This window comes from Triturus cristatus, chromosome 8, assembly GCF_964204655.1.
Source record: "Triturus cristatus chromosome 8, aTriCri1.1, whole genome shotgun sequence".
NCBI classification, from domain to species: Eukaryota; Metazoa; Chordata; class Amphibia; order Caudata; family Salamandridae; genus Triturus; species Triturus cristatus.
The window spans coordinates 1,246,567,717-1,246,581,319 of NC_140591.1; the positions used below are offsets into that span (position 1 = coordinate 1,246,567,717).

Below are 13,603 nucleotides of genomic sequence, written 5' to 3' on the forward strand. Positions count from 1 at the left end.
CGCTAAAAAAAAAAAAAAAACAGTACAGAGAGCTGCAGTCTGTGATTCAGATCCTTCTCAAATATCTAACTAGTTTACTAAACAAAAAGATAGTATTTAAAATCAAATTCTTTCTGGGAAACATTCAAGAACACAACCGATTAAATCTGCTATGAAATCTGTTTTAGCAAATTGAAACTTTCGTTGTAGTTGACTGGAGACCTTAACATTTAATTTATGATGCTTTGTCAATCCCAAATTACTATTGTTATGTTGCTTTTATGCATCTCCGCCAAGCAAGAACAAATCTAGCACTTGGCAATTTCCACAAGGTGGCTGGCTGCAGTATAATGTATTATTCTGAACTTTAACGTAACTCTGATGATTTCAGATGCATGAAGACACTGATGATTTTAGATGCATGAAGACTTTCCAGTAACTTCAGTGAAGCACTGCCACTTGTACCCTACCAGCGACTAAAATAGCTCAGGCTGAATGCTAACAAGTTACTGACCAAGTTGGGAGGACTCTTGAAGCTGTCTGACAAAGTTTAAAAAGTAAAGGAAGCATCTAATAAAATAGCGCCCCAAGGTCTAGTTCCTGTGTAATTCTGCTAATACTGTAGGAAGAAAACCCATCATTACAATAAGTCTTAATCAACTCGAGATCTGGGGTTTCAGAGTTGGCTGTACTAATTCCTGACTTATTATCGATTAGCTAGTAATCTAGATAGAGGATTTTAAAATCCACAAATAAAGTAAAGGAGGAAAAACTTGACCCCATCTTAGAACAAACCTATGAACCAAGAAGAAGAGAAAAACATGCTCTATAAAGAAGAAAACAATAATGCCAGCTGTATTAGTAGCATTGTGTGAAGGTGTATACTTTAGAGTATTTTCCAAAGCTTTCTGTGATCCTTGGACTAGGATCTATTCAGATTGTGGTAGTCAACAGAATGAAGCCCACTGCTTGTACCTCAGGTACTTCCTAAGGGTGTGGGGGTTGGGGGAAATACAGGGAGACCACACACAAGGAACATCACTGACAAGGTGGAGGACTGGTATGTGCACTAGAAGCTTGCATTTCCTCCAACTGGAGCCAGTGGATTGGTGTAGACTGGAGTAGTGTGCAGTGCAGTGAGATAGAGTGAAATATCATAAAGTGGATTTGATTTTCAATGGACTAGCAAAGAATGGAGAGGCGTCCACTGTAGTGGTGTAGAGTGGAGTAGCATATAGTGGAGTGGCATACAGTGGAATAGCATAGAGTCAAGTAGTATACAGTAGAGTGGTGTAAGCTGGAATAGCGTATAATGGAGTAGCGTACAGTACAGTGGCATTACGAGAAGTGGTATAGACTGGAGTGGCATACACTGGAATGGGGTAGAGTTTAATAGCATACAGTGGAGTGGTGCACAATGGAGTGGTGTACACTGGAATAGCATAGAATTGAGTGGGCTAGAGTGGAGTGGCATGCACTGGAATGGAATAGCATAGACTGGAGTGGCATACAGTGGAATGGAGTACAGTGGATTAGCATATACTGGAGTAGCATATAGAGGAGTGTCATACAGTGGAGTGGCGAACCCTGAGGAGGCGTAGAGTGGAGGTGCATTTAGTGTAATAGAGTAGAGTGGACTGGCGTAGAATGGAGTTGTGTACAGTGTAATAGCATAGAGTGGCATGACAGTGGAGTGTTGTACAGTGGAGTGGCGTGGAGTGTAATAGCGTGCAGTGGAGTAGCGTACAGTTGAGTTGCGTATAATGGAGTGGCGAATAATTAAAGTGTAGACTGGAGTGGCATACAGTGGCGTAGGGTAGAGAGTGCTAGCATACAGTGGAGTGGCGTACATTGGAGTGGGGCCCAATCGGATAGCATAGAAGAAGTGGCATACAGTGGAGTGCTATACACTTGAATAGCGTAGAGTGGAATAGCGTAGAGTGGAGTGGCATACAGTGGAATAGCATAAAGTGGTGTTGCATACAATGGAGTGGATTAGAGTGTAATAGCATATAGTGGAGTAGCGTATAGCGGAGTGCCATACAGTGGAGTAATATAGAGTGTAGTGGCATCCTGTGGAATAGAGTGAAATGGCCTACAGTGGAATGGCATGGAGTGGAACAGTGTAAAAGCATTGAGTTTCATGGTGTACAGTGTGTTGCATACAGTGTATTGGCACAGAGTGGAGTCTCATACAGCGGAGTGGAGTAGAGAGGAATAGTGTCTAGTGGAATGGCTACAGTAGTGTGGCATACAGATGTGAAATTTAGCAGCAATGTAGATTATGGTGTGCAGAGCAATGCAAAACAGCGAATGTGCTGCATTCTGTTTCTCCAGATTTACTAATCAACGCAGGGCCATGCATGATGGCCTTAAGTTCCTTTGTAAATCTGACTTCAGTATTTCATTGCCCATGCGACACAATGAGTGACGCAAGGGTACCACAATCTAATAATATAGTTTATATAGTTATATTTTGGGCCATGGTATACACGGTGATCACAAGCCGGAATATAACTGGGTAATGGCTGTTTTTAGAGGATGAAATGGAAGCCATATTGTTTTTACTACACTTTGGCTGTGTTCAGTGTTAGGGCCTTGGATATAGGTAAGTAGTGCATCATTACCTATTGCCACTTTATTAATGTGGCAATAGGTAGGGAAATGTATTTATATTTTTTAATTAGATTACGCCCATGTACCATAGTAGTTTTGCTAAATTTTTTGAAAATCCGCAAAAGTACAGCAGTGACAGATACCACTAAGTTTAAATGCCTTATAACTTACAAAATACTTACCTTACTTAACTGTAGTACCCAAAAAGCATCATCTCTGTGCCATAAATGTGTACACCAGCTAAATTTCAGTCAAATCCATTCAGCCATTTTAGCACAACGTCAAATACAATAGTCTATGGAAAATGCATTGGTGAAAAACAAGTTTGGGAACCACCTTTTATCTTTGCACTCCCTTAACGATTCGCCACAAATATTTCCATCATCTCAAATTGCAGAAAATGCTAAAGGTCTGGAACGTTTTGTGGTGATTCGCCAAATGGGTAGAAAGTTATTATGGAGCTAATATTCGAGGAATTCCTATCTATCCTGTACTATAACTACAGAGTGGCAATCCGATGTAATGAGATTTTTTTGTTTGTATCTATTGTATTTGTTATGTATTTGTGTTTATTGATTTACATAATCATATGAACATAAATGTGTCTTAATTCTTCATGTAGTAACTCTGAAACTTTACATATGCAGTCTAGTTTATTTTTATGGATTTCTTGCTACTTTTATTAGGATTGTGCTACATTTGACGGCCAAAGTGAATGAAAGGCAATCATTGTTATTGTTATAAAAATTTAGATTTTTTATTTTCTAGTGACCAATTATCATGTTCTTCCTATTGTTTGTGTGGCTCACAGCTAGGTCAAATTTTTCATTTTGCTGCACGGTGCATAAGAAAGATGCTTTTCGTTTGGCTTCTTGGGCTAGTTTTCTTTTGTGAGCCATGGAACATGCAAAGAAAATTTATGTAGATTAAAATGTATTCTATTTGTTCTGCATTTAGTTATAGGTTTCCATTAGCATATGACCATAAATGGGTCTTTCAGTTGTTCTTGTAGTAAACCTAAAACTTTACATAAGCAGTCTAGTTTACTTTTTGGGCTTCCTTGCTACTTTTAGTAGTATTGTGATACAAAATATCACTAAGTTGTTGGCCCTTATAATTTTATATATTTATTTACGTGATTTGTAAAGCGCCTGGCTACGTCAAAAAAGTATTCCTGCCTGCTAAAATGCTGCACTTCAATAGGTAACTGTGTTGTAGAAACATCTCAGTATTCTAATATGAATGGAAACTTGACTTTCAGGCGCTCTTCCTGATAACTGGCAATTGGGCACTTGAATTTATAACATAATAATGATCATATTTTAAATATGACATGGCTTGCTCTCAGTTACCACTTTATCGTTTTTAGTACCACTAAACAACCACCAACAATTTAGATGCAGCAAATATTTATGCAAGCATTCTGCTCCTGAAGAAACTTATTACAACTGTTTCAAAGTGCTTACTTTTCTAGTTATTCATAATATCTTCTGAACCTGACTTTTCAGGATGTATATATTTTAAATCTCACCAAGGGACACAAATAAGACTGTATAATTGGGAGGAGCCAAGATGGCGACCGGGACGGCAGCGTAGACTCCCGGCTCCGTGAACCTCCGCATCCCGCACGGATATCCTGCACGAGATCCTTAACCTGTGCTACGCGGTCGTGTTTCTGAAGGAGAGAGGCACCCGACTGTGTGACTCCGAGGTTTCTGGCTGCGGTATCGCTGGAGAAATGTGCATTTGAACTTTGCGGCCTGTGCGGCCCTGGAGCCGGGACCTCGAGTGGACGCCGTGGCCGGGTGGCAGTTCAACAACAGCGGCCTGTTGTGACTGGGTGGAGTCGGTCCACCGGAGCGGTGCCAAACTCGGCCTACATTTCGTCGTGGACGTCTCTACTGTCAAGCGTAGCGGACCGAGTGCATGCCCGGGGGTGCAATTCTCAGACCCTCCGGTGGCTGCCCCTGCCTTTGATGGTGAGCTGCCCGGCCGCCGCCCGTATCCTGCCCTGATCATTGCGGGCCGCCCCCGAATTTTTACGGGAGCTGGTCCGTAGTGGGGACGACTGTTGCCCGTGACCACGCAACGGATAACTTTTCGCCTGCCCCCGGAACCCGGTCACCAGCGACGTGGACATCGAGACGCTTGTCCCGGGGTCCCGGCCCCGGTGAGGGTCGGACATACTTAGCGGCCATCTTGTTGCGATGAAGCCTACCATCCTGTCCGCTGGGCCGCAGCGGGATTGTGAGAGTGCGACTTTCGGGAGTGTGGCAGCGCGATCGCAGAGAGCTGTGCTGGGGTACGGCGACCTCCTCGAGGCCCTTAGTGCTCTTCACTCCTCCTTGATTCATGGTGTCGGGGTCTTGGGGAGTAAGCTTGACGGTGTGGCGTCGGCGTTGGGGCAGTGGCGGCCCGCCTGTCCGCACGTACACAGGGACTACCCACACTGCGCACAGGAGGACACTTTGGCGGCCACCCCTGAGGTTAGTGCACGGCTGGACGCTCCGGCCAGTATGCTACAGTGTGTTCGTCCAGCTGAGGGCCTGATCTGCCCCGGAGGCATTAGACCTGAGTGGGATGTGGTAGCCTCGTCCCGTACGTGCCCTCCTGCGACCCAGAGACAACTCCAGCAACTATTGTCTGCTTTGGCTGCTTCTGCCTTCCTGGACCTGGAGTGCAGTGCATATCCTTGTGCAGCACTGGGAAGCCTGTTTCTCCACGCTGCGGACTGTGTTGATGCTCAGAGACTTCCACCCTACCTGTGTGCGTCGCTTCTCGGACGCTTTTGGACAATCCTCTACCTTGGAACATCGGATATGGTGCTGGGTCGAGGGGTAGGCATGGGCAGACTCCCAAAGAGTGGTCAGGGATGAGGCTGATCCTTCAGGGGTGGTCATCTAGTGGACGGGCGGGCTCAGGGGTTGCGTGCTCTCCTGGCATAGCTAACAGCATAATAGGTGCATAATGCTCCCCATTTTTCTTTGAGAAGATAGATTTTGTGCCGTTTATTGTTCACTTTGGGGGAAACTTACCGTGCGGGAGGGAGAAGCCGGGGGTATGTTTTGAAGGCCCTCCTCCAGTTTATTAATACTTTCTCTACCCCCTGTCTGGTGGGGTTCTTTTCCTACTTCTTTTTCCCTATTCTCCTATATTTCGGGTCTGGTTCCAGGGCGACAGGCACACTGCTGGGGGGGGGGGCCGTACTCAGCTGCAGAGGTGCAGGGTGGGGGGTTGGGGGAGGGGATTCTTTAGTCTTTTATCTCTTTTTCCATGGCCTCCTTTTTCTTCTCTGATTCTTTTTGTTTTTCTTTTCTGGGATCAGCGTGATACACCTCCTTTGCTATGACTCGTTGCCGCTCCGTGTGTACCACAATTTCCGGGGTGCTCTCCGGGAGTTCTGGCGTGGGACTGCAGGCGCAACTGCTTATGACATTTTTCCCCATCCTGATGTTCTTGTGTTTGCGCCATTGACCTAATGGATTGCTTTAAATCGCTTACGTTTATTACTCTGCATACCTGTAATTGCTGTTTGAAAATTGTCTGGCACCTGATCCTTCTGCCTTGTTTCATTATAAAATGAAAACCTTTTTCTCCTGGTGCCCTACCTACTTTGTTCACAGTATTAGCATTACGATTCTGCTCCCCGAAGTGCTGCCTGTGTTTACACTTGCCTTTTTTTTGCTCTGATTGCTTAGCGGCCGGCCCCGGTGGGTTGTAGGCCCATACTTGTTCTTGATTGAACTGTCAATAAAGGTTTTCAAAAAAAAAAAAAAAACAAAAAAAAAAGACTGTATAATTGTATGAGTGTGTATGCAAATGGACGTGTGACTGTTTTTATTAACCAAAACGACATAAAAGATGTAAGGACATCCCTTATGAGAGGAAAGAAAAACACTAGTCAGGGATTTCCTGTGGGGGAATACAAGGCACAGAATGGCGTTGGAGAAGCTATACTTGCCTACAGACCAAGGGGGCCTTGCGGTGCCCTGCTTCGAGCATTACTATTTGGCTGCCCAACTGCAGTGGATAGCCCGCTGGCTTTTAGACGGGATCGTGCGGATACGGCAACCACACAGCCTCCCCACTCGTTGGAACAAATAGTCAGGCTTTTTCACCCTGCTACGAAGTCTAAAACGCCAACGCCATTACTACTCGCTATGGCATACAAATGCTACCGTAGATGTCTGTACATCACCAGAGGCGTCACCCCTTATGCGCCGGCAATACCACTGGAGGGGTCTCCTACCGGGCCCACTGTGCTCACGACACAATCATTCGCGGAGTGGCTAGAGGGAGGTATTCAGACACTAGGAGACCTATACCGCGATGGAACGCTCATACCGTATACGTGTCTGGTAGACGACGAGGGGTTTCCCCCGGGACAATTACTTGCACATCGCTCACTGATAACCACATTAACGGTCAGATGGGGGGACATGACTACTGAACCACATCCACACCTCACCATACAGTACCTACATGTCATGGGGCATGGAAGGCACCTCATACGCTGGTTCGCCGCATCCCCCAGGACAATGCCGCGCTAAGCCTTGCCCGCTCCGTCACAAGTGGGAGCTAGACCTGGGGCGACAGTTAGTAGATAAGGAATGGACACAGATACTCGAGTATCCTGGTGGTTGGGAGGAACATGGCGGCGGGCTAGCGCCAGTCGCAGGAGCTCCGGGAGCAGCACAGCGTCTGCTACATGGATTCACAGCATAGGCGGCATATTGAAAGTTACCCGGTAGGAATGTGGTGTCTGCATGGGTTCCATATGGCATATTCTGTCTGATGCGGTTTCCTTTTCCCCCTTTTTTTCGAGGTTGTGTTAGCTGGGGTTGCCGGTGTTGATGTGAAGGAGGTAGCGGCAGAGCGGTGGAAGCTAGGGCCGGGAACCAGATGGTTCAGGAAGCGGAGGTGGAGCCTGAGGGAGGGCCGGTAACCTACTGTGGTTTCGGCGGCCGTCGAGCCAGGTTGTGGACACGGATACGAGCTGCGGCCGCACTGACTTGCTCTCGAGAGCTGAACGGTGGAAGAACCCTACGTATAACTTCAGGCGCCTCGATCGCACAGTGTCCCCCAGATCATTGTGAGAGTCTGGTAAGCGGGTTATCAGAGGGTGGGGAGCAGAGGTGTATGGCTCTTGTTCCCTCGGATTCAGCATCGGACTCTGCTCCGCTTTCTGGCCAGGCAATTGAATTGGCTCCGAGTTCGGCTGGGGGGGGTCAATATTCCCAGAGAGTTATGCCCCTTGGGTGAGAACAAGAAGGGGAAGAGAAAAGAAGTGTCGCTCCCTGGGACCAGCAGTGGTCACAGACTCAGTTTGGGTTTAAGATCAAGGGTACTCTGGATTCCACAAAGGGCTCGAAAAGTGTGGTACTTACGACCCCCCCGTAAGAGGAAAAACGCTAAGCCTAGGGACACTGTGAAATCTAAAGGGCCTAGGGCTGTTTGCCCCTCCGTAAAGTCTACTCCATCACTCAAATCTTATTTCAAAATAATGGAGCAAGCTGTGAGGTTAAAGGAACCAGCCACAGCCCTGCGAGGAAGCCCTCCCCCAGACTATCCTGAGAGTTGTTTCTCCCTGCTGGCAGGGATCCAGGAAATCGAAAATGGAACTGGTACTGTGAGCCCTACTAGTTTGTTAGATGCCCCTACCCCGGACATGGCTCCTGCTATTGTTACTTCTGTCCCCCAAGCACCTACTTTATCACCCACTCAATCAAATTTACAAGATCAAGATCTAGAACTTGCGGATGGTGGTTCCCCGGATATGTTGTGTTTAGAGTCAGCACATGCAGGCCCTGTAGTGTTGGCCCCCGGGGAAGAGGGAACAGGTAGAGATGAGCTACAGTTGGGGTCTTTCCGTCAGGCTCTAAGGGGCGACTTGCTCTCTAAGTTTGCAATCTCGGAGGCAAACCAGAAGGGGATACGGGAAAAATGCGAAGCACTAGAGTCCGAGTTGGATGATATGTGTGTAAGTACAGGGTCCCTGGAACTTGAGGTCAAAACCCTCTCGGAATCAGTCCAGGGGAACACGAAGGATATTGAGGCTTTGAAACTGCAGAATCGAGCACTACAGCTGGACTTGGAGGCTTGAAATGCAGGCCCGCAGAAACAACCCGAGGGTTCTTAAGATCCCGGAGGGTGTGGAGAAGGGTGATATTAAGGCCTTCATTTGTAAGTTGTTAAGGGACCCATTTAAGCTCCATCTGGATAGGAAAGCACCGAGGAAAATCTTAGTTAATTTTCAGACCTATGCGGTTAAGGAGCCGATTCTGGGGAGGTCTTTGCATGGGGCGACACTACATCATGAGGCAGGGGACTACCAAATACGCTCGGATATGGGCAGCAGAACAGAGCAAAGCCAGTGGGAGCTGGGCTCTAGAATGCCAGAACTCAGGAGTTTGGGAGCACAGGTCCAAATGAAGTTTCCTGCATTGCTTAAGGTAATGTGGGACAATAAGATTCATAACTTCAGCTCCCCAGAGGATGTAGATGCTCTTCTGCTGCAGATGAGGGGGTTGTCCCGTATAGCTTCATCTAGTTGTTTTATGGTTGGCCTGTTTAGTACGCCTCATGGCAGTAGGATTATTAGGGTCTTCAGATTTATAGTGAGTTGTGTGTGGAAAAATAAAAACCATAGTGTAAAGGGTGAGATTAAGGGTGATGGTTGTTACAAGGGAAAAAAGGGAAATATAAAATATAATACAAAATAGAGAGAATCGATTTTCAAATAAATAAATAAATAAAAATAATAATAATAAGGGGGGGTGAAGGAAATGTATGAATGCTGTGTGAACCTTGCCCGATTGCCACGCCTATTGGGTATTTGACTACGGTGAGATTTTTTTCCGCTAATGGAATAATAGCGAGACGCTAGGTTGCTTCATGGAGGGTCCCATCTGGCGGCTTAGCGCCAAGGGATGGAAGGTGGGTTACTCAAGGGTGGGCGCAGGTGGGTGGGAGGGAAGAATTGGAAAATTGTCCTCATACAAGTAATAGTAAAGTTTAATGGCTCAAGTCAGATAGTTCCTCTCTGGATTGGGCATGAGTAGTCTACGGGAGATTAAGTTCCTCTCCTGGAATGTAAATGGCCTTAGGAACCCCAGGAAGTTATCCCGGGTGTGTGAGTCTCTAAAGAAGAATGAGGCTCATATCTATCTATTGCAGGAAACCCACTTGGAAGCCCAGGAATGCAAACAAGGTTTCAATAAGCTTAGTTGGGTTCAGGAGGTGATGTCCTCAAATCAAAGGGGTTGCACAAGAGAGGTAGCTATGATCATAAAATGTAATATGGGGATCAAGGTGGAGAAATGGGGCACCGATCAATCCGGGAGGTGGATAGTGGCAACTCTCTCTATTTGTGGTATATCAGTAGTATGTGCCGTCTATTATGGGCCTAATGAGGATTATCCGGGCCCTCTTTTGAATCTCCAGGCCAGCTTGTTAAATACATCTGCTCCAGTTATACTTGGAGGAGATTTTAATTTAGTGTTGGATACTCAATTGGACCGCACAGCTAAAGTAAAGTATAATGTGCCACCCAGAACCTTCTCCACACTTAAGACTCTTGTTAAGTAGCTTAGGCTGCTGGATATATGGAGAGTGGATAAAGGGAATACTAGGGAGTACTCCTTCTATAGTAAGAAATATAGACAATATTCAAGAATCGATTATTTCTTAGTAGATCAGAGTCTTCTCTCAGATCTCAAGTCCATAGCCTACATTCCTGCGTCAATATCTGATCATTCCGCAGTTGAGCTGAAGCTTAACCTTAAGCTTAAAGGGTGCCAGAGGAGATGGACTTTAGACAGGACTTTACTATTAGAGGAGAGGGTGAGGGTTGAGCTTGACGCAAAAGCAGAAGAGTTTTTTAGGTTTAACATAGCCTCCACCCGCGCTCAAAAAATGTGGGAGACTTTTAAGGCATATCTGAGGGGACTTTTGAGTTCCTTAATGATCAATAAAAGCAGAATAGCTAAAGAAGCAGATATAGATAGCCTCAGGAAAATTAAGGAAAATGAGAAAGAACTGCAACAGGCAGCTCTGACTTCCTGAAGCCTTATGCCACAATTAGAGAGGGAGTTGGTTTCCTTGCACGCCGATCTCCAAGCCAGGATTGATTAAACTGTGAAGGATAGATAGGATGCCAGTAACCTACAGCATTTCGCCTATGGTGAAAAATGTGGTTCTTTGCTGGCCTGGAAATCTAGAGTAAATAGGGTTAGGAACCATATAAAGAGCTGGGTCCAGAGTCCTGCTGCAGGAAGATGGTGAGATCAGGGAGGAGGCTAGATCCTTCATGCACGATCTATATAAGGAGGACACTGTTTATAGACCGGATGCTGTTAAAACATGGCTGAACCTGAGGGATCTCCCTCACCTGTCTGAGACAGACAGGTTGTACTTATCAACTAGTACCTCAGAGGGGGAGATCAGAGAACAACTCAAAAAAATGAGCAGGGGTAAAGCTGCGGGGCCAGATGGGCTCCCCGTTGAGATATATTCGGGCATATCAGATAGGGTAGTGCAGGTTCTAAAAACTCTTTTTAACAAAATATATCTATACAGAGAAGCGATCCCCCCCTTATGGTCGGAAGCGACAGTGTCCTTGATCCTTAAGCAAGATAAGGATCCTCAAAAAATTGAGGCATACAGGCCTATTTCGTTACTTAATTCGTACCTCAAGATCTTTTCTGGGATTCTGGCTGCTAGGATGGCAAAAATTATTAAAACCATCATACATCCCGATCAGAGGGGGTATATACCTGTAAGCCAGCTCAATGAGCTTACCTTTCAAGCCATAGGGGCAATTGATGTTGCAACTGAAAGAAGGTTGCCACTAACTCTTGTTGCAATCAATGCCGCTAAGGCGTTTGATCAAGTCAGCTGGAATTATCTCTGGGAGACCATGCGTAGTTTTGGTTTTCCTATGAATTTTATTGAGGCTGTCAAACCTCTTTATTTAACCCCACGAGCAAAAGTTTTAGTTACCGGTATTCTATCGGAATGGTTCGGTATTTCAAGAGGTACCAGACAGGGCTGCCCCCTGTCACCCTTATTGTTTAATTTATATATTGAACCCTTTGTCTGCTCCCTTAGAGAAGATCCCCTTATTTTGCCTTTTAAGATCGCTGACCTGGAACTTAAGTTTGCTCTTTATGCAGATGACCTTTTAATGTATACATCTGACCATGTAAAAGCCATACCTAGGCTGTTCGAATTAGCTGGGGAATTCGGTAAGTTCTCTGGTTACAAAATTAATAGAGAAAAAACTGAAATAATGAGTTGGAGTTGCGCGAATGCAATACCAGGGGCTAAGGGTCGGATGAGATATTTGGGGATCCACTTAGCGCAGAAGCTGATAGATACATCTAAGATCAGCTGGGAGAAGGTTTCTAAGGAGGTGGGCTGCCTATTGTCACGCTGGGCGAATTTACCATTGAACATATACGGGAGGGTGAATCTTGTAAAAATGATAATCTTGCCGAAGTCAACTTTTCTGTTTAATTCAATCCCACTTTCTTTCAATATCGGAGATCTTGCTACCCACCCTTCAAGGTAAAATCGGGTCATTTATTTGGGCCACAAAAACCCTGAGAATAGCGTGGAAAAAGCTCAGGAGAGGGCTAAAGATAGGAGGATTGGCCCTTCCTGACCTACTTTCTTATTGCCATACTTTTCATTTTAAAAATTTTAGAATGTTAGCAAACAAGGTGGATTCTTCCTCTATGGGCCGTTTGTTTCAGGCATTGTTGCATGATGTTCCGCAGGGACAGGAGTTTTTCCTCTATAAATTTGGGGACCCCAAGTTTTACAAAAAAGTTCGACTCAAGATCCTATCAGCTGCACTAAAAAACTGGGGGTATATTAGGAATATATTGCGAATACCATATTACACATCACAGGCCCCAATCTGGGACTCTCCAGGTACTCCGGAATGCCTTCAGGACCAATTGTCACAACCACTTAGATTAGCAGGGATCAGGCTGTGGGGAGATCTTCAGAAAGATTCACAACTTATCAGCTGGGATTCAATGTCTAATATAACCAGTGGGACACTGACGAGATTCGAGTTCCATCAATTGTCCGCATGGTGGGCAACACAGTCATGGAGCAATGAAGATTTGAGCACAACCATAGAACAGGATCATGGAAACGTGAAGTGTCCTTCAGGTATGGGGCTTTTATAGATATAGGGGATCGTCTAGATTTAGAGTTGGTGAGACGATGGGGCAGTGCTTTCTCCAAAAATGGGGATGACTTACGGAAACTCTGGTGTGACTCCTTTTCTATGTTATAGGCTGTGGTTAAACCAGCTAATCTCAGGCGAAACCATTTATACACTGCTTATAGAGTGTATTGGACTCCGGGTAAATTATCTAAGATGTCTGCAACGATCTACCACTGCCCCAGATGTAAGTATCCAGCTGCTGATGACCTGCATATATTTATGGATTGCCCGAAGATCGGCCCCTCCTGGACTGAGGTATGTGATTTCCTGGAGGATGTGTTGCACATGCAGATTGAAGTAAGTGCAAGGCTAATTTTTTTCGGTCTTTTGCCGAACTATTGTATGAATGCCCCAGCCTCGAAGTTTGCATTCTATGTAGTAATCATTGCTAGGAGGGACATTTGTAAAGCTTGGAAGCTTGAGGCACCTCCTTCCTTTGTGGACTGCCTAAAGAACATCATCATGACTAGTCAATCTGATATGGCCTGTGACAACTCTAGCGCCAAAACAAATCTGGGCAGCACTAGAGGTCTGGAGAGGGAAATAAGATCAGTCCTATGATTATGCCGGAGGTCTGTCGGTCCGGTCCTCCCCAGTAACAGGTGGTGCCCCAGGTGTTGTGAACGGGAGTGGGACCAGGATACAGCCGTACCTCTGGGAAGACTCTACCCCTCCTTCAGGCCCACCATTAGGGCGGTCTCCAATAAGGGCTTGTTTGAAGGGTGTGGAAATATTCCATCTAGAGCATTTTCCGATGGCATGTATGAG

The 13,603-nt window shown here is 45.7% G+C and overlaps 1 protein-coding gene across 10 annotated transcripts in view; it reads right to left on the reverse strand.

The window, feature by feature from the left end:
* CASK (calcium/calmodulin dependent serine protein kinase) overlaps positions 1-13,603 on the reverse strand; it is a 1,269,229-nt gene that overhangs the window by 166,137 nt on the left and 1,089,489 nt on the right. The gene's annotated exons all lie outside the window — the stretch shown is intronic.